We start from the raw sequence: 21,354 nt of genomic DNA on the forward strand, positions 1-21,354 counted from the left end.
CCGGAGTACTAGCTACTGCCGTTCGATGTTATCAGTGTTTGTTTAGTTTTGTCTGTATTGTTTACACCTGTTCGTCATTATGTTAATTGTTTCCCTTATAATTACCCCTGTCTCTCATCTGTACTTTGTGTGTGATTGTTTTCCCCTTCACGGTTGTCTACTTTTGGTTATTTCCTGCGTGCAGTTATTCTCTGTGTCCTTTTGGATCCTTTTCGTATTAAAAGTACGTATTTGAGAGTTCTGTGTCCTGCGCCTGACTTCGTTTACCGCATCTCACAGACAGTCGTGACAGAATCACACACCTTACCATGGAGTCAGCAGGAGCGACGGCACCGGCTGGATCACTCGAGGAACGCGTCCTACAACAGGCAGCGATGCTCCAAAATCTTGGTGCCGCTATGGATAACGTTATGAACACTTTGGGACGATGGTAGAGAGGAGGTTTGCCCACACCTCCTCCAACGATACCACCACCATCGGCTACTCCTAGCGTCTCACATCCGGAGTCCAGTGGGATTCGGCTCTCGCTCCCGAGGGCTTATGATGGCACCGCAGCCGGGTGTCAGGGTTTCCTGCTCCAGGTGGAACTTTACCTGGCAACCATTCACCCGGCACCCTCGGGATATGAGAGCGTGTCCACACTCATCTCCTGTCTGTCCGGCAAGGCACTGGAGTGGGCCAACGCCGAGTGGGGAGGGATAGACGCCGCTACTGTGAACTATGCGGAGTTCACCCACCGCTTCAGGGCAGTGTTCGATCATCCCCCGGAGGGGAAGGCGGCGGGTGAGCGTCTATTCCACCTCAGACAGGGGAGGAGGAGCGCGCAGGAATTCGCACTGGACTTCCGGACTCTGGCTGCCAATTCGGGATGGAATGAGAGGGCCCTCATCGACCACTACAGATGCAGCCTGAGGGAGGACGTGCGTCGAGAGCTGGCCTGCAGGGACACCAACCTAAGCTTCGATCAGCTGGTGGACATGTCGATTCGCTTGGATACCCTGTTGGCTACCCGCGGACGTCCAGCGCTGGGGCCGTCCATTCCATCCCCCAGCACCTCCGAGCCGAGCCCTATGGAGCTCGGGGGTGCTGGTAGTAGGGAGGCCAGGAAGGAGGCTGTCCCCTGCACCAACTGTGGCCGCCGAGGACACACGACGGTTCGGTGCTGGGGAGGGTCTCCTCGGATTCGAGGCGGCAGGCAGCGCACTGATGAGTCATTCCCGGTGAGTAAGGTCCCAACTCACCCAGAGCTCTCTGCTGTTCATATGTGTTTCCAAGTGATGTTTCCAGAAGTTTCTTCTTACTCCCAGCATAAGGCGCTAGTCGATTCAGGCGCAGCTGGGAATTTTATCGATCGCCATTTCTCATATAAGGTAGGGATCCCTATATTACCAGTCGATGTGCCCTTCCCTATCCATGCCCTAGATAGCCGGCCTTTGGGGTCGGGATTGATTAGGGAGGTCACAGCACCACTGAAGATAAAAACGCAGAAGGGTCATGAGGAGACTATACAGTTGTATTTAATTGACTCTCCTGCGTTTCCAGTGGTGTTGGGACTTCCCTGGTTAACAGAGGGCTCTCAAGGGATGGTCTGATCAGTGTGTGGGGGCGGTGTATAGGTGTTTCCGTAGGGGCAACGACGGTGGAGAGTCCGAACCAAATGCCCAAAATGCACATTCCTCCTGAGTATGCCGATTTGGCAAGCGCCTTCTGTAAGAAGAAGGCGACTCAATTACCACCTCATCGACAGGGGGATTGTGCGATAGACCTCCAGGTTGGCACGGCGCTCCCTCGCAGCCATGTGTATCCTCTGTCTCAGGAGGAGACGGCTGCTATGGAGACATACGTCGCCGAATCCTTGAGACAGGGATGCATACGGCCTTCCACTTCTCCTGCGTCCTCAAGTTTCTTTTTTGTGAAGAAGAAGGATGGGGGTTTACGCCCGTGTATTGATTACCGTGGTCTCAATCAGATCACTATTAAATACAGCTATCCTCTCCCTCTGATTGCTAGTATGACGGAGTCATTACACGGGCGCGCTTCTTCACAAAATTGGATCTCAGGAGCGCTTACAACCTGGTGCGCATTCGGGAGGGAGATGAGTGGAAAACAGCATTCAGTACCACCTCGGGTCACTATGAGTACCTCGTCATGCCATACGGTCTAATGAATGCTCCTTCAGTCTTCCAATCATTTGTAGACGAGATTTTCCGGGATTTGCATGGACAGGGGGTAGTGGTGTATATTGATGACATTCTGATATACTCCGCTACACGTACCGAGCATGTGTCCCTGGTACGTCGGGTGCTGGGTAGACTGTTGGAGCATGATCTGTATGTGAAGGCAGAGAAATGTCTGTTTTTCCAGGAGTCCATCTCCTTCCTGGGACACCGGTTGTCTGCGTCAGGGGTGGAGATGGAGATTGACCGCGTTTCAGCCGTGCGTAATTGGCAGACTCCAACTACAGTAAAGGAGGTGCAGCGGTTTTTGGGTTTTGCCAATTACTACCGGAGGTTTATCCGGGGTTTTGGACAGGTAGCGGCTCCCATTACCTCCCTGCTAAAGGGGGGCCCGGTGCGTTGCAGTGGTCGGCTGAGGCGGACAGGGCGTTTAGTCATTTGAAGGACCTGTTCACCTCAGCTCCGGTGCTGGCACATCCGGATCCCTCTTTGGCGTTCCAAGTCGAGGTGGATGCGTCCGAGGCGGGGATCGGTGCTATACTGTCTCAGCGCTCGGGCACGCCTCCAAAACTCCGCCCCTGTGCTTTCTATTCTAAGAAGCTCAGTCCGGCGGAGCACAATTATGATGTGGGGGACAGGGAGCTGCTAGCTGTGGTCCAGGCCTTGAAGGTGTGGAGACATTGGCTTGAGGGGGCTAACCACCCTTTTCTCATTCTGACTGACCATCGTAACCTGGAGTACATCCGGGCAGCGAAGAGACTGAACCCTCGTCAGGCTAGGTGGGCCATGTTTCTGGCCCGGTTTGTCTTTAAGATCACGTATATCCCCGGGTCACAGAACGTTAAGGTAGACGCCCTGTCCCGACGATATGACACAGAGGAGAGGTCCATTGAGCCCACTCCCATACTACCGGAGTCTTGTCTCGTGGCACCGGTGGTGTGGGAGGTCGACACGGAAATCGAGCGGGCGTTACGTACCGACCCTTCTCTCCCAGAGTGTCCAGAGGGACGGAGGTACGTGCCGCTCGAGGTCCGTGACCGACTGATTTATTGGTCTCACACGTCACCCTCCTCTGGTCATCCTGGTATTGGTCGGACGGTGCACTGTCTTAGCGGGAAGTACTGGTGGCCCACCTTAGCTAAGGACGTGAGAGTTTACGTTTCTTCCTGCTCGGTGTGTGCCCAGTGTAAGGCGCCTAGACACCTGCCCAGGGGGAAGTTACAACCTCTCCCCGTTCCACAACGGCCGTGGTCTCACCTGTCGGTGGATTTTGTCACAGACCTTCCTCCCTCCCAGGGGAATACCACGATCTTGGTTGTTGTGGATCGGTTTTCTAAGGCCTGCCATCTCATCCCTATGCCAGGTCTTCCTACAGCCCTACAAATGGCCGAAGCCCTGTTTACTCACGTTTTCCGGCACCAAGGGGTGCCTGAGGATATAGTGTCTGATCAGGGTCCTCAGTTCACCTCTAGAGTGTGGAGGGCGTTTATGGAACGTTTGGGGGTCTCGATCAGCCTTACCTCGGGTTTTCACCCTGAGAGTAATGGGCAGGTGGAGAGAGTAAACCAAGATGTGGGTAGGTTTCTGAGGTCCTACTGCCAGGACCGGCAGGAGGAGTGATCGGGGTATATTCCCTGGGCAGAGATAGCCCAAAACTCACTCTGCCATTCCTCCACTAATCTCAATCCTTTCCAGTGTGTGTTGGGCTATCAGCCGGTTCTGGCACCCTGTCATCAGAGTCAGATCGAGGCTCCTGCGGTGGATTAATGGTTTCGGCGCTCGGAGGAGACATGGAACGCTGCGCACGTCCATCTGCAGCGGGCCATCAGACGGCAAAAGGCGAGCGCCGATCGCCACCGCAGTGAGGGTCCGGTTTATGCACCGGGAGATCGGGTCTGGCTCTCGACCAGAAACCTGCCCCTTCACCTGCCCTGCCGGAAGCTGGGCCGGCGGTTTGTGGGGCCATTTAAAGTCCTGAGGAGATTGAACGAGGTATGTTATAGGTTACAGCTGCCTGTTAAATATCGCATTAACCCCTCGTTCCATGTGTCTCTCCTCAGGCCGGTGGTAGCTGGTCCACTCCAGGAGAATGAGGTACTAGAGGCCCCTCCGCCCCCACTAGACATCGAAGGGGCTCCGGCGTACTCAGTCCGTTCCATCGTGGATTCGAGGCGTCGGATTGGGGGTCTGCAGTATCTCGTGGAGTGGGAGGGGTACGGTCCGGAGGAACGGTGCTGGGTCCCTAGGAGGGACATCCTAGATCCCTCCCTGTGGACAGAGTTCCACCGGAGTCACCCAACTCGCCCTGCTCCGCGTCCTCCTGGCCGTCCCCGAGGCCGGGGTTGGCGCACGGCTGGAGCCGCGCGTCAAGGGGGGGGGTACTGTCACGGATTCTGCCGAGGCTGCTCCTCCTCCTTGCTCGGGCAGGCTTCGGCGTTCGTCGTCCCCGGAGTACTAGCTACTGCCGTTCGATGTTATCGGTGTTTGTTTAGTTTTGTCTGTATTGTTTACACCTGTTCGTCATTATGTTAATTGTTTCCCTAATAATTACCCCTGTCTCTCATCTGTACTTTGTGTGTGATTGTTTTCCCCTTCACGGTTGTCTATTTTGTGAGCGGGTTATTTCCTCCCTGCGTGGAGTTATTCTCTGTGTCCTTTTGGATCCTTTTCATAGCTCAGCTGGTAGAGCACGGCGCTTGTAACGCCAAGGTAGTGGGTTCGATCCCCGGGACCACCCATACACAAAAAAAAATTATGCACGCATGACTGTAAGTCGCTTTGGATAAAAGCGTCTGCTAAATGGCATATTATATTATTATTATTATAAAAGTACGTATCCGAGAGTTCTGTGTCCTGCGCCTGACTTCGTTTACCGCATCTCACAGACAGTCGTGACAACTTGCTTCAATGAGAATGACAGATCTATAACACACTTTCTATGTGAATTTGGTCGGATCACCCAAAAAGTTACATATTGCAGCTTTAACATGTACTCCAATTTTTTTTTACTAAAGTAAATAAAAAGAACAGGTCCATGTTAAATCAACTTATCTCAAGTCTGAATAGGGCCTAGGGATAATGTTATTTTGTGAAATTCCACCTTATTTTTTTCTCCATACATTCATATCAGAAGACAAATGTTTAGATTAAAGGCAAAATGTTAACTTCAAACATTGTGCTGCTGTACTGTTCATAATTCCCCCAGTCTGTCATGCCCTGACTCTGGTGACTCTTATTTGTTGAGTCAGGGTGTGATTTTCTATGTTGTATTTTCTATGTTTGATCTATTATGTGTATTTCTATGTTGGCCGGTGTGGTTCCCAATCAGAGGCAGCTATCGCTCGTTGTCTCTGATTGGGGACCATACTTAGGCAGCCTATTGGCACTAGTGGGTTGTGGGATCTTGTTCCGTGTGAGGTATGTTGTTTGTGTACCGTGGACTTCACGTTTCGTTTCGTTTGTCGCTTGGTTATTCGTTCCAAATAAACATTTATGCATATCACGCTGCGCCTTGGTCTGACCCATCTGTAAGCGAACGTGACACAGTCTGAGGCATGGAGGTGGAGAGGGCATTCGAGACAGGCGTGCCCTCTAGTAAACTGTATGGTCAAGTATAAAAACAGGCAAGTTTGCATGCAGCCCCCCTATATTAGGGTTCTTCACGAACTCAGACAGGTGAGAGCACACCAAACGCTCAGATGAAACGCTCCAACACAATCCAAGAAAGAATGTCAATAAAAACGTGAGTACAAAACGTTATCACATTGAAAAAGGAAAAATATAATTCACTCAATAAGAACATTTGTTTTGTGTAGGATTTTGGCCGCTAATGCTAACAGTCCAAGTAAAACAGCCACTTTGATTCATTGATCAGTTTTCTTGATGCTACATTTACTGTAGTTAATTGACACCTCATTGTTTGCACCTTTCGTGCACATTTATGCAAATTAAGGCCTGCTTTTTAGTTAATACTTCTGGCTTGTTTGCCTAATAGCTTTATGAGTTTTATCTACTGTTTAATGTATACCCAACATACTATATGCTACACTAAATAGCCACTGCCATTTTAGCCTGCTCTAGCTTTGGCCTAACACACAACATGTTATTGCATCCCACTTTAACATTAATATTGTTATCTTGATGCTATCTATATTTGCATAGCTTAATCACGTATATGCTTTTTGCATATTGGTATTGATATGTTTAATAATTGTATTCATACTGCAATTTAATATTATAGCATTTGATAATTTAATTATGCTTTCATGTACTGTCATTATTGCTTGTTATTGTTTGCTATTTCTGTCTCCCTGCAGAAAAACATACATACTACGTTACCCACAGGCTGGCCAATCCTAACCACAGCTAATCACGACATGGATCACAGACTACTGTCAATCATATCATCTAACTCAACTGTACTATGATTCAATTAATTTGAACAACCTTCCATGCCATGTACCATCATCTGAATATAAAGACTCAGGTCAGGATATTCGCAATGGATGATCGGTGGATAGCATTGAGCCCTGGGCTGAAGTTTTGTATGAGTGCTACTTCTAACGTTAGCAGTCATTGCCTGTATTTCTTTCCATGAATGTGAAATATAATGCCACATTTCTATTGATTTTGAAGAATATGACACATCTTACAGATCTTTGAACTGTCTTTATCAATATAAAAATGTGAAAGACCTGTTAATGTTTTGTCATTTAATAATTTGCAAATAAAAGAAAGCATTTCAAGCTTCAATCAAGTATTGAAAAAGTAATTTTGTACTCATTAGTTATCCTGGACAAACAAAATAATTTATTTTCACAAAACTATATTTTCTTGTGTCCTTTGTTTGAGCATAGTAATGTACATTTGAGCTTTTGGAATTACAGATGAGCAGTTAATCAACACCATATAAGAGCAGGGAATATACAATAAGAGGAGAGACTCCCATTTACAGTATTTGGAAACTCCAGAAGAAGGAATCTAATTCTGCACTAGACAGGATTCAAAACACCATCATAGAGTTTAGGAGCTTTAGAGAGAGGGAACGAAACCAAAAGAGAAGGGATCTACAGTAATTCTGCACTAGACTTGACTCGAAACACAATAATAGTGTTTTCGTGCTCCCAGTCTCTGGCAAGGTGGTGCACAACTCTTGATTAAGTGGAGTTAGAACAAACCATGTCATGTTTCAGAACACCTCAGGATGAATGTTTCAGTACACTTTAAATACCCTCACAACCATGTGTTTCAATACTCCAGCAAAGTTAAAGTTTTGTCTCCTTTAAGGTGGTCGCAGCTCAGTTGCCACTAGTTTTAGTGTCACAAAGCACTTTATTTTAACAGTGTAATGCTACCACCTGGCTGGGAGATTTAGACTTTTTAGGAATGGGATACATTTTTGTCACCCTTATACCTGAGGAACCAGATACCTAAAACCCACTTATTTTGAGTGACTCCCTAACACTATTACCTTGCAGGCCTTGATGCGGGTTGTTCTGTGACCCAGAAGCAAATAACTACCAGTTCTGGAGATCCTATTTGATAGCCAATCAGCCCTGTCTCAGCCACACAGATTGAGTGTTTTTCAGCCTTTGCCTTGAAACGTGTGGGAGAAGTGGCTGATTATCATGGGCCTCTGTTAGCATTCAGCACGGTACGGTCGCTGCTTGGAGATGTGGTCTGAACCATAATTTCTGCCCGCGTCTGGCTTGTATCTGAAAATAAGTGAGATTTATGGTGTCAGCCAGAGTGACACAGCCAGCATGAGAAGCAGCCAGCCAAGCTCCCTGTGCTGTCCCAGGCTACAGGCTAGTGATCCGTTCACCACATCTGCCTCTGCCTGCCCTAAAACATTCACATTCTAACCCAGCCACCTTGACCACTGCTCCCACTAGAGCAGGTCAAGCACAATGTTGAGCAGGGGATTTGAAAGGCTTGTATTATTCATAAAGCACCGGTGTGGAGAGAGAGAGAGAAAGCGGTAAACACACATCTGGTGTGGAGAGGGAGAGAGACCCATCTGTGCTTATACTTATGTCAACACATCACTGGGTCGGTTTGAAACCCAGCTTAATGTGCCTTGCTCACGTAGCCTACCGTGCAAATAAGTGGGAGCATCTCATTGACCAATGCAAACTTATCTACTCAATAATACACTGCTCAAAAAAATAAAGGGAACACTTAAACAACCCAATGTAACTCCAAGTCAATCACACTTCTGTGAAATCAAACTGTCCACTTAGGAAGCAACAGTGATTGACAATAAATGTCACATGCTGTTGTGCAAATGGAATAGACAACAGGTGGAAATTATAGGCAATTAGCAAGACACCGCCAATAAAGAAGTGGTTCTGCAGGTGGTGACCACAGACCACTTCTCAGTTCCTATGCTTCCTGGCTGATGTTTTGGTCACTTTTGAATGCTGGCGGTGCTTTCACTCTAGTGGTAGCATGAGACAGAGTCTACAACCCACACAAGTGGCTCAGGTAGTGCAGCTCATCCAGGATGGCACATCAATGCGAGCTGTGGCAAGAAGGTTTGCTGTGTCTGTCAGCGTAGTGTCCAGAGCATGGAGGCGCTGCCAGGAGACAGGCCAGTACATCAGGAGACATGGAGGAGGTCGTAGGAGGGCAACAACCCAGCAGCAGGACCGCTACCTCCGCCTTTGTGCAAGGAGGAGCAGGAGGAGCACTGCCAGAGCCCTGCAAAATGACCTCCAGCAGGTCACAAATGTGCATGTGTCTGCTCAAACGGTCAGAAACAGACTCCATGAGGGTGGTATGAGGGCCCGACGTCCACAGGTGGGGGTTGTGCTTACAGCCCAACACCGTGCAGGACATTTGGCATTTGCCAGAGAACTCCAAGATTGGCAAATTCACCACTGGCGCCCTGTGCTCTTCACAGATGAAAGCAGGTTCACACTGAGCACATGTGACAGACGTGACAGAGTCTGGAGACGCCGTGGAGAACATTCTGCTGCCTGCAACATCCTCCAGCATGACCGGTTTGGCGGTGGGTCAGTCATGGTGTGGAGTGGCATTTCTTTGGGGGGCCGCACAGCCCTCCATGTGCTCGCCAGAGGTAGCCTGACTGCCATTAGGTACCGAGATGAGATCCTCAGACCGCTTGTGAGACCATATGCTGGTGCGGTTGGCCCTGGGTTCCTCCTAATGCAAGACAATGCTAGACCTCATGTGGCTGGAGTGTGTCAGCAGTTCCTGCAAGAGGAAGGCATTGATGCTATGGACTGGCCCGCCCGTTCCCCAGACCTGAATCCAATTGAGCACATCTGGGACATCATGTCTCGCTCCATCCACCAACGCCACGTTGCACCACAGACTGTCCAGGAGTTGGCGGATGCTTTAGTCCAGGTCTGGGAGGAGATCCCTCAGGAGACCATCTGCCACCTCATCAGGAGCATGGCCAGGCATTGTAGGGAGGTCATACAGGCACGTGGAGGCCACACACACTACTGAGCCTCATTTTGACTTGTTTTAAGGACATTACATCAAAGTTGGATCAGCCTGTAGTGTGGTTTTCCACTTTAATTTTGAGGGTGACTCCAAATCCAGACCTCCATGTGTTGATACATTTGATTTCCATTGATAATTTTTGTGTGATTTTGTTGTCAGCACATTCAACTATGTAAAGAAAAAAGTATTTAATAAGATTATTTCATTCATTCAGATCTAGGATGTGTTGTTTAAGTGTTCCCTTTATTTTTTTGAGCAGTGTATTTTACTTGATTGATGACTTGTGCATAACCTATTATAATACTTGGCGTGCTGGCTGACTCATTACATTTTTTTTTACTTGAGCAGGTGATGAATTAATATGACGGGATGTGCATATAAAATGTGACAGTCCTTCAATAGTCAAGCAATTTAAGTGAATTATTTACAAAAAAGCTTAGATAACCCACTACTCTGAGATAAACAAGTGTTTTCTACCTTTCACATTATTTGTGTGTGTGGAAAATGTAAAAAGGGCAGAAGAAGATGATGACATATATGTTTCAGAAAATAAATGACAATCCATCTGTGTCATGAAGCTATTAAAGTGGAACTGACAGCGTTTTAGCAACATGAAATCTTATTAAAATCTGTTCATTTACACCCCCAGGGGTGACAAGTGAGCACTTACAGTGCATTCGGAAAGTATTCAGACCCCTTGACTTTTTCCATATTTTGTTACGTTACAGCCTCATTCTAAAATTGATTCAATAAAAACATTTCCTCATCAATACCCCATAATGACTAAGCGAAAACAGATTGGATTTTTTTTGTGTGCAAATGTATAAAAAAAAAAAAACATAAATATCTTATTTACATAAGTATTCAGACTTATTTACATAAGTATTCAGACCGTTTGCCAGGTCGGAGTTGTAAATGAGAACTTGTTCTCAACTGGTTTACCTGGTTAAATAAAGGTGAAATAAAAAAAATAAAAAAATAAACTCAGTACTTTGTTGAAGCACCTTTGGCAGCGATTACAGCTTCGTGTCTTCTTGGGTATAATGCTACAAGCTTGGCAGACCTGTATTTGGGGAGTTTCTCCCATTCTTCTCTGCAGATCCTCTCAAGCTATATCAGGTTGGATGGGGAGCGTTGCTGCACAGCTATTTTCAGGTCTCTCCAGAGATGTTAGATCGGGTTCAAGTACGGGCTCTGGCTGGGCCACTCAAGGACATTCAGAGACTTGTCCTTAAGCCACTCCTGTGTTCTGAAGCCACTCCTGTGTTGTCTTGGCTGTGTGCTTAAGGTCGTTGTCATGTTGGATGGTGAACCTTCGCCCTAGTCTGAGGTCCTAAGCGCTCTGGAGCAGGTTTTCATCAAGGATCTCTCTGTACTTTGCTCCGTTCATCTTTCCCTCGATCCTGACTAGTCTCCCAGTCCCTGCCATTGAGAAACATCCCCACAGCATGATGCTGCCACCACCATGCTTCACCATAGAGATGGTGACAGGTTTCCTCCAGATGTGACGATTGGTATTCAGGCCAAAGAGTTCAATCTTGGTTTCATCAGACTAGAGAATCTTGTTTCTCATGGTCTGAGAGTCTTTAGGTGCTTTTTGGCAAACTCCAAGCGGGCTGTCATGTGCCTTTTACTGAGGAGTTGCTTCCTTCTGGCCACTCTACCATAAAGGCCTGATTGGTGGAGTGCTGCAGAGATGGTTGTCCTTCTGGAAGTTTTTCCCATCTCCACAGAGGAACTCTGGAGCTCTGTCAGAGTGACCATCGGGCCCTTCTCCCCCAATTGGTCAGTTTGGCTGGGCGGCCAGCTCTAGGAAGAGTCTTGGTGGTTCCAAACTTCTTCCATTTAAGAAGGACGGACGCCACTGTGTTCTTGGGGACCTTCAATGCTGCAGAAATGTTTTCAAATCAAATCAAATCAAATGAAATTGTATTGGCCACATGCGCTGAATACAACAGGTGCAGACATTACAGTGAAATGCTTACTTTTTTGGTACCCTTCCCCAGATCTGTGCCTCGACACAATCCTGTCTCGGAGCTCTACGGACAATTCCTTCGACCTCATGGCTTGGTTTTTGCTCTGACATGCACTGTCAACTGTGGGACCTTATAAAGACAGGTGTGTGCCTTTCCAAATCATGTCTAATCAATTGAATTTACCACAGGTGGACTCCAATCAAGTTGTAAAAACATCTCAAGGATGATCAATGGAAACAGGATGCACCTGAGCTCAATTTCGAGTCTCATAGCAAAGGGTCTGAATACTTATGTAAATAAGGTATCTGTTTTTTATATTTAATAAATCCGTTTTCGCTTTGTCATTATGGGGTATTGTGTATAGATTGATGGGGATTTTATTTTATTTAATATATTTTAGAATAAGCCTGTAACGTAGCAAAATGTGGAAAAAGTCAAGGGGTCTGAATACTTTCCGAATGCACTGTAGATATGGTCATTTTCAAGTTTTCTTAAATTCATAGAATGTTTGGGAATGACGTAGAGTAAGGCATTTGTGAAAATTCTATAGCAGTATAGAGTCGGGAAGCGGCCGTGCGGTTGTACAATTAATAGACACTGCAGTAAATAAAACCTAAGAAAAATATGTCAGTCTTGTCCAGGACCGGACTCTACACAGACCGGTGCGCCATAGCCAATCAGAAATACAGTAGGCCTTTATGCAAATAAGCCATTTGCCACCCGGGCCTGCCATCATTCACTTTGAACTGGACTGTGTGTTTACAGGCAGTAGCAACAGCGCAACTTTAGATAATTAGAACGCATTCTCCAAAAGCCACAAAATACACCTGAATGAATTTCTGCAAATATGTGACTCGTTTCAGGAAACTACAGTAGGCGTATGTCGCACATCACTACTTCACAGGAGAGGCATTTGAACGTTAAAAAATTGTTTTATCAAAATGCGTTTTTTGCCAGAAATGCCTTCTGGAACATGTCAACTTTTATGTGCCTTACATTTACATTTACATTTTAGTCATTTAGCAGATGCTCTTATCCAGAGCGACTTACAGTTAATAACAAACATGTATGCCATCTGTAAATACGAATATAATTGTTAAATTATGAGCCTAGTTGGTTTAGCCACGAAAAAAGACAGGAACCTTCCCGCTAGCCATGATTGGCTGAGACAATGGATGGGCTGGACATGCTGAGAGATTAGTTCGGATTGGTCTGCCATATAGCACGCTTCTGTCTATAACATGAGCTGGTCAGTATGTGTAGGTAATCCTTTCTAACACAGCTTTTTTGAAAGCTATCACGTATTAGAACTGCAAAAGTGTTGCTCTCCACTTTCTGGAGGTTGAAGTTTTGAAATCAGTGGAATGCCCAGTGGAATTAGAGTATGATAGCTAAGGAGATGGAGAAAATGCTGGCATGTGATTGCAAATATGCAGAGGGAGTCAAAAAGAGAACACACAGAAGGCTGTTGTATAAAATACCTGTCTCTGGATTACATCTTCAAACTAAAGGCAACCATGGCATCCGTGACAGAGAGGGAGAAGCATCCATCCATGTTTCTGGGTAAGAGAGTCTAGCTAGCTACATTTTCAGATATTATACATTTCACATTTAGTCAGAAAGTTGTTCTCATTTCAAGTGAAAGCGTACTGTTAGCTAGCTATCTAACGTTAGCTGGCTGGCTCGCTAGCTAACATTACATGTATGATCTGTGTAGTAATATTATTTGTATCTCAGAGCCATTTTAATTGCTAGTTATAGCCGAATGTTAGCTAGCTAGCTAATATTGAAACTGGTTGGTTAGCTACCTGCAGATTCATGCAGGGTAGTAACGTTGCAGGTTCATTGTTTAGCTAGCTAGCTACACGTCTAAACAAAAGACTCCACTATGCAAGTAACCATTTCACTGTACTGTTTACACCTTCTGTATCCTGTGCATGTGACAAATAAAGTTAGATTTTATTTTATATAGTATGTGTTTACCAGAGATGGTAATGTGAAGAACAACATGACCTGCACCAAAGTCAAATTAGGATATAACGTTAGGCCAACGAGACAGTGTCCAAGTTCTAAGATTCTCTGGTAGAAAGCTCTGCTTTTATTTCGTCACACTCACAACCGTAAGCTATTTTCTGTAATTGGGTCGACATTAACTTGTAAATAATGATCTTGTTGTGAGTTTTGTTCCTGTAATAATGAATACAAATGAGCTAAAGTGAAGACGTTGTCAGCTATATGACATGGTCATTATTTGAACTGGCTAGCCAGCTAATTTAACATTAGCTAGCTAGCTAACAAGCTAGAAACAAACCAAAACATTATTTAGAAAGTAGCTTTTAGTTGCCTGGTTTGCTAGATTGACATATCCTAAATTCATTTTTAAACAGGTGGGTTTATTGTTGTTAAAATACACCAGTTATGCAACTTTGGACCACCAGGCTGCTGATGTCATGCAGCCTGTAGTTTTTGTTTATATATAGAATGTTCATGATGTCACTGTGACAACTGTCGATAAACATAGTATAAACCAGCATTTAGTCTTGAAATCTTTGGTTGTTTAGTACATGGCCTCATGTGAATCCTTAAAGAGATGGGTGGGGCTAAGGCTTAAGAGGGTGTGAACAATGCTGAATGGGTGTAGACAAAGAAGAGCTCTCCAGTAGGTGTACCAAAACATTCAATGGCTATTTTCTCAAAAGTGGGGTTAAGTTTATCAACTTTAAAAGCAGAATTACTTTCCCATTGTTCCTCAACTGTAATGTATGATATACCATTTTCTAGAGTCCCTACTTTTATGCAATGTAAAAAACACAATTTCAAATGTTGCTACATATGCCCGAATCGAGCCGGTCGGTCACATATGTAAATACCACGGGAGTTCTCATACATTTGGGAACTTTATAGTCCTATTGAGAAAACAACCATGAAAAGGTAGGTGCTTTCTCCCTCAGTTATGCACATCAACAAGAATAAGATTAACAACTAATGCTAGCCAGAGCAAGATGAGCTAAAATCTAACGAGGGGACATTAGCTAAACCCTCTCAAACCTTTTCTGTTTGTTTCTTTTCTGTCTGTTTGTTTCATAGCTGCAAAGTAGTTAAAACGCTTTCAGTTCCACTTTAAGCAGGCTAAGAGAGACCTTCAAAACATAATTTATTTCCCATGTCCTTTCATCCACTCTCCTCTCTGTGTAGTGCCCAGTGTGCTCTTCCTCTCTCTCTCAGTCCAATGGGCTTTTAATTGGGAGGAAGTGAACATGGTGGAGGAGAAGAGAATAAAGTCCTGGTTTGCACCACGCAGAACGATTTATCACTGCCTGACAACTCATTGAAGTGTTGGGGACGTTTGTGAAATGAACGCTCCCTTTTAATGAGGGTCTCTCCATTTCTCTCTTTTTCTCCACCTGAGACCGAGCCACCTCTCTCTCTACTTCCCTTTTTCTCTCTCCTCAGAGAGGTTGTAACAGGTGGGACTGCTGTGTGTGTGTGTGTCACCGGGAACAGGTCATACAGTCTCTCCACCAGGCAGTCATCCCTCACTGCCTCCTAAAACAACACTAACCACTTTCCAATAGGGTCAGCTGGACCTCCAGAGCCCGCTCATCTCAGAGCTTATCTTCTCATTAGAACAGGCCAGTGCAGGGGAGGCAGGGTGAGAAGTGCTGCTGGATTCAATGGCTACTTTAATAGTGGAGATCACGACGGAGGCCTCATTTGTCTGGTGGTGTTATATTTAATTTCTCTTTACTTAATTCAGGGCCATTATATAGAGAGTTGGTTGTTTCCTGGAAAGCACTGAACTCACCACTCACTCACTCATTAACAAACTGCAATGCCCTAAAGAAAGGAGGAATGGGTTTGAAGAGAGAAGATCCAGGATAATATCTAGGAGAGATAACATTCAGACACAAGTATATATCACAAGTAAATACAATAATTTGAACAAACATTTTTAAGGAAAGTGCAGTATTCACTGATTTATGAGGTTCCTATATTCATAGATTACCCTATACGGTAAGGAAAATGACATGCTGCTCTGACAGACAATACATACAGTATACTTAAAACAGAAGACTGCCCTCCTCTCTGTCTGTCATGGATGTGTATGAGGGGGTTGCTGGGGCATGGGAATACATATTACAGCTCATGGATAGTACTGACCCTTTGGTCTCGTTGAATTGCTCTAGTTCTACATTATTTATGAGTACACATGATTTATGGGTAAACCTCTCCTCCAACAACCAAAGTTTCTCTATGACACACTGGTGACTGGAAAAATCCTTCCCTAAAATATTAATTACATTATGGTGTGTGCTCCATTCCTTAATTTGCATGGACAAGTTTACAATAAAAAAGAAAATACCTTGATGTGAGTTGAGAGGTGTAAAATACAAGGTGGACAAATCACAAAACTACAGAAGCACTTTGAAGCTGCAAAAACAACAGCATCAAACATGGATTCAAAAAAATGTAATAATTTGTTGTTGTGATGTTTTTGTGATTACGTTTTTGTTCCTCAAAAGCTTTCTGGTGATTTCTTGCTCTCTTCACGGTCTTAAAAAAGTATTTGTCTGCGAGCTCTTCAAACATTTTTCTTCAAGGGAATCACTTAAAAATCTTAGGACATAAAACCTTTTAAATTACAATACTACTCTCTCTTTAATGTGTACCCATGTTCAACGTATTCACCTTATTCACCAGCATGCTCTCTCATTAAACTGCCTCCTTCCCCACATGTACTGTAGGTTTCAAATGAGTGTTCTACACAGGTAAACATATAAGAACTCTGTGTAAGTACAAATTACCTTCCTTTTGGAAGGTAGTTTTGAGTAGTTATTGAGGGTTGGCTCTTACATTGAACAGACAGGAAGTGAACTACCTTCTGGAACACAGTGGCCAGGAATTGCTTCTTCTCATGCTGGGCTAGGAAGCTGGTGAATAAAACATGTCTAGAAGTAGAATCACTATATTTTAACTTTATAGGACAATTCGCCTGCAAGGCTTATGAATACCACACCTGCAATATCTACATCAATGGATCAGGTGGGTGGGAGGAGCCCGTATCCCTGATGAATACAAATGACAGCGAGTTTCAGCACTCCAGGAGAGGAGACACCAAGGTCAGGCACCAGGGACACAAGGGGCTCTCTGCCTGCCCCAAAACACAGGCAGGGTTTGGGGAGGAATGTGGGCAGCAGCAGGGGGGCTAATGCATCTGGACTGGTTGATGATGGTATAGCGATGCCCTGCTGACGCTCTGCTTCTGCCTGTTCATCCGTGGAGCCTGGGCTGAGCCTCAGGGCTATAGGGATGCAGCCAGGGATGTAGCTCTGTCAGTATCAGCTTTCTTTATGTCAGCCTCATATCTATCACTTTCAGTGGATCGATAGAGAGCTCTTCCCCTGCTCGGGTTCAGGCCTGGTAGGGATGACCTGATCTCTCTGACTGATTTTCTCACCCGGCTCTGATCAAGATTCATACAGCCAGCTTAGCTTGGCTTAGCTGCCCTCTGGACAGAAACCTCCCTATGCAGGCTCAAAGGTCAACTCCACTACTGACTCCATTACCACCAGCAAAATCCACCCACCCGGTTTTCTCTCAAGCCTCACAGGGTCACGTTTGCTTTCAGATAGAAGACAAAACAGACCATCTGGGAAAATACTGCCTTAGTGATATGTCAAGAAATTCTTATTTTTGACAATCCTCTCTATCCATTGTTTTAGGGATTTGATCTATCCGTTTTAAGAAAACAACACATTTTGTATCAGTGGGGCGTCTACATTTTGGGAAGATGTTTGGAGAGTAAAACCTTTGAGATTCTAATCATGAGCTTGCTTCTACTCCTGTTTACACCAATAAAATAGTGAACTTTAAAGGAAGCCACAATCACAACACATTTTTTAGCCTTTCAATTATGTAGACATTTCAAGACAGTCTATATTTTACATCTGACCCCAAAATAATACACCATTAAAATAAGCACTTCCACTCTTTTGAATATGGCAAACTCGCAAACTTAGTTCCGCACAAGTGCAGTTCTCGCCCACACTAGGCTTGCCACTTGCAGCTTTATCAAAAACAAGTGGGAATTGCATATTGTAGAGAAGGCTTTGTAGAGAAGGAACAAGGATGGATATAACAGATCCTTCTCATTTAGAATGCAGTTTAAATAGGTATTTAAACAGAGAGTCCTCTGTGATCAAGGAAAGAGTGGTTCCGGATCAGAGGACCGTTCATTACATGTGTTGTACTCATTAACATTACATGTGAACACCGCAGTAGACTCAATTAGCTAGTGCTCTCTCTCATCAGCCTCCCAGCTATTAATGGATTGCCACTTCAGGATTCATACATCAGCCTCCATTGTAGACTCTATGAGTCATGCTATGCAAAGAAATGCAATGCTTTCAGTAGTCAATCAGGCAATCAGTAGTGCATGAGTGCCATTCAATAATGGGGAGGTAAATACAGGTCCCTGTATTGTAGTGTAGTGTAGTGTAGATTAGTGTAGCGTAGTGTAATGTAGTGTAATGCAGGCGTTCCCAACTGTTTTTCCCCAGGGCCCCCTTTTTCACATTTAAAATGTTTTATTGTTTATTGACATAGCCTACAGTATATTAAATACAACACTAGCTTGATTTTGTATAATTTGAGGGACCTTTATTAAGCTAATTTCCTGCAATTATACATAGTTTAATAAGACTCGTGAAATGTTTTAGGTAGGCTATTTAAATATAATAATAATAATAATAATAATAATAATAATAATAATAATAATAATAATAATAATAATAATAATAATAATACAAATTATAATTATTAATAATAGATAAGGAAAATAAAGTCTAGACCCGATTTCCCCAAATGTTATTCCATTACCAAATATGTTTTATTATGATAATTGATATGAATCCTTAATTTAATTATACATATTCTCTTTTACAGAAAGTTATTTGATCAATTGATAGCGACAGAGTCACACATTGTATAAGATTACTTCCTAAGCAAAGTCACATTTATTTGTTTCCTCGACTTTAGAAGGTCGTAGCTCAGCTTCTCACTGTTACAGAGATAAACCAAAGATATTCCCATGTGCATCAAGTTTTACCACTTGTTTCTAGCCTAAAGCATCACGGATTTATGTGTCGCTTTAGATCGGTATAAACAATTGCAAATTGTTAATTACATTTTTTAAAACTTTGCCCTCAAAACCCATGGTGTAGTGTATTGTTGTATCGTGTTGTGTGCTGCTCAGACACTGATTGAGACCAGAGTACTTCAATCTGTTGTCCACATAATCTGACATCTCTACTTACAGGTATACCTTAATACTTGGAATATTCAGTTGTATATTATTCTATCTGCACCCAGCCCCTGATATTAAAACAGTGTACAAACTTCAAACTTCACTGTGATGTCTGTGTGCTCATGTCTGGCAGGGTGCTCTGCTCACATACATGTGTGTATGGCGACATGTTTGATAAATCACTTTCTTGCTATTTCACTTGCCTGGCACTAAGGTGCAAGGAATTAAATGAATGTGGGAAAATAATACATCAATAAGGAAACATTATGAATGCATGCATAACAACATCTACAGTAAAGTGTTACCAAACATTCAACTGAGTATCGTTGATGGATTACTGTATCATTTGGGAGAGGAAGTGACCGGAGAAGGCCAGGGTGATGATGTATTGTTTAACGATACCATTCGGAAAGCACATGAATTCAAACCCCTCCTTTCATTTCTCCTAATCTCCATGCTGTTTGAATGAGCTGTGTGTAAGTGAGCACAGTTTGCTGCCGAAGCTGGAGCAGGAAGACATATGAGTGGTGATATGATGCATGCCCTGTCCTCTCGCTCTCTCTTCATCACTGGATTAGTGCAGCGTGGGTAATGATCATGAGGCTGGGCTGGACAGGAGCGTATTACTTCAGGATAGTAAAAGATACCTCCTGCTGCATTGCTGAGGAATCAGCTCAGCCTCCAATTAATGCCTTTAAGATCCATCCATGACCCAAAAAACGCACAGCTAGTTACCACTAAAGGGGAGAGGAGAGACACCATAGGGGGAGGTGAGGAGAGGTACTACTGTATATTAAAGTCTGTTTGTCTGGAGTAAACAGAAGAAGGGAGGAAAGAAGAGAGGGGGAGAGGGAGGTAGGAGGGAAAAAGGTGTGGGAAGGAAAGCTCTTCTGAAAGTGAGAAAAGGAGAGCTGTAGACAAGGGGAGAGAGAAGTGTTTTTAAGGTGTTTCTCTGCTCTTTCTTCTCAGATAATTCTGAATTCCCTTTTTAAAAAAAAGGCTTTTAAAATAATTGCAGCCTTTGCAGAAATCCTGCTTCACGATTTGAAATGGGTGACAAACCATTGAACAGAGCAGGGAGATGGCAGCGTGCAGGTGTCCCTGCTACAGGAGGAGGCTGCTTCAAAGAGGAAAGAAGAGAGCTCATCTTTCAAAACATTCTTCTCTCTCAGAGGTGTCACCTACAGTAGAGCCCTATCACTTGGCTCTGGAAGTGCAATAAAAAGGCATTTTTTGTAATAATCAATTAGAACAAGGGCACAATAATTTAGAGCATGCTGTAAATGGGTTGAGGAGCAACTGAGGTAATAAACCATAAATGTTATCCAACCCTGAATAAGCTTGCCATTATTAATAATCATTAGCTTTATTACATTATAACCTTTAAGGCATGGTCACTTATGGATTCCCCCTTTCTGTTTAAGGGATTATTTCTGGCCTAAACTCAATCAGCTTTTCTGTCATGGCAAAAGACAATCTAGCCTATTAGCCTAATTAGTCCTAATTACAGATGAAAGCCTCTTCTTAACCAAAGTGACAGCGCTGTTGTGTCAACAGATGCCTTCAGCATGCTCTCTGAAGTCTCCCCACTCAACTCCATTAAAGAGATTAGAGCTCTCTCTCTCTCTCTCTCTCTCTCTCTCTCTCTCTCTCTCTCTCTCTCTCTCTCTCTCTCTCTCTCTCTCTCTCTCTCTCTCTCTCTCTCTCTCTCTCTCTCTCTCTCTCTCTCTCTCTCTCTCTCTCTCCTCTCTCTCTCTCCCTCTCTCTCTCTCTCTCCCATCACTGATAATAATGCTATTCAACCTGGCCTGTAAAGAGCTGCCTGCTCTCCTCTGTGAACCCTCTACATCCCCAAACAAAAGGGACCAACAGCTGGAAGACATCATTGTTGTGTCACTGATATAGGTTTCTGTCCAGTCTCCTATCCTGTCCTACCACAGAGACACAGTGTAATGCTGTCTTTGTCTCAGAAACACAGTTCATGTTCTTATTTTCCCACTGGCAGGGGGGAAGTGGGGCTGATCAAGCACTGCACTCACAAAAATATCTTTAAATGTATTACTTCCTCTGTTCCATCAGTAGGTTGAGGAGGGGAGGATGTGAGGAGAGGAGAGGAGAGGAGAGGAGAGGAAGTTATCTATGGGCTTTTCATGCCAGAGTGATCCCAAGTAATTTAATTCAGCCTTCCTCGCTGTTTTGCCTTCTCTTGCATTGACGCATGCAGATTGCACAAACACATTTACAGACACATGCTCAAGTCTGTGTGTGTGTGTGTGTGTGTGTGTGTGTGTGTGTGTGAGGGTACTGTACAGTGCCTTGCAAAAGTATTCATCCCCCTTGGCATTTTTCCTATTTTGTTGCATTACAACCTGTAATTTAAATGGATTTTTATTTGGATTTCATGTAATGGACATAAACAAAA

At 44.3% G+C, this 21,354-nt stretch overlaps 1 protein-coding gene across 1 annotated transcript in view; it reads right to left on the reverse strand.

The window, feature by feature from the left end:
- LOC121550729 (transmembrane protein 132C-like) overlaps positions 1–21,354 on the reverse strand; it is a 120,664-nt gene that overhangs the window by 55,761 nt on the left and 43,549 nt on the right. The gene's annotated exons all lie outside the window — the stretch shown is intronic.

This window comes from Coregonus clupeaformis, chromosome 18, assembly GCF_020615455.1.
Source record: "Coregonus clupeaformis isolate EN_2021a chromosome 18, ASM2061545v1, whole genome shotgun sequence".
NCBI classification, from domain to species: domain Eukaryota; kingdom Metazoa; phylum Chordata; class Actinopteri; order Salmoniformes; family Salmonidae; genus Coregonus; species Coregonus clupeaformis.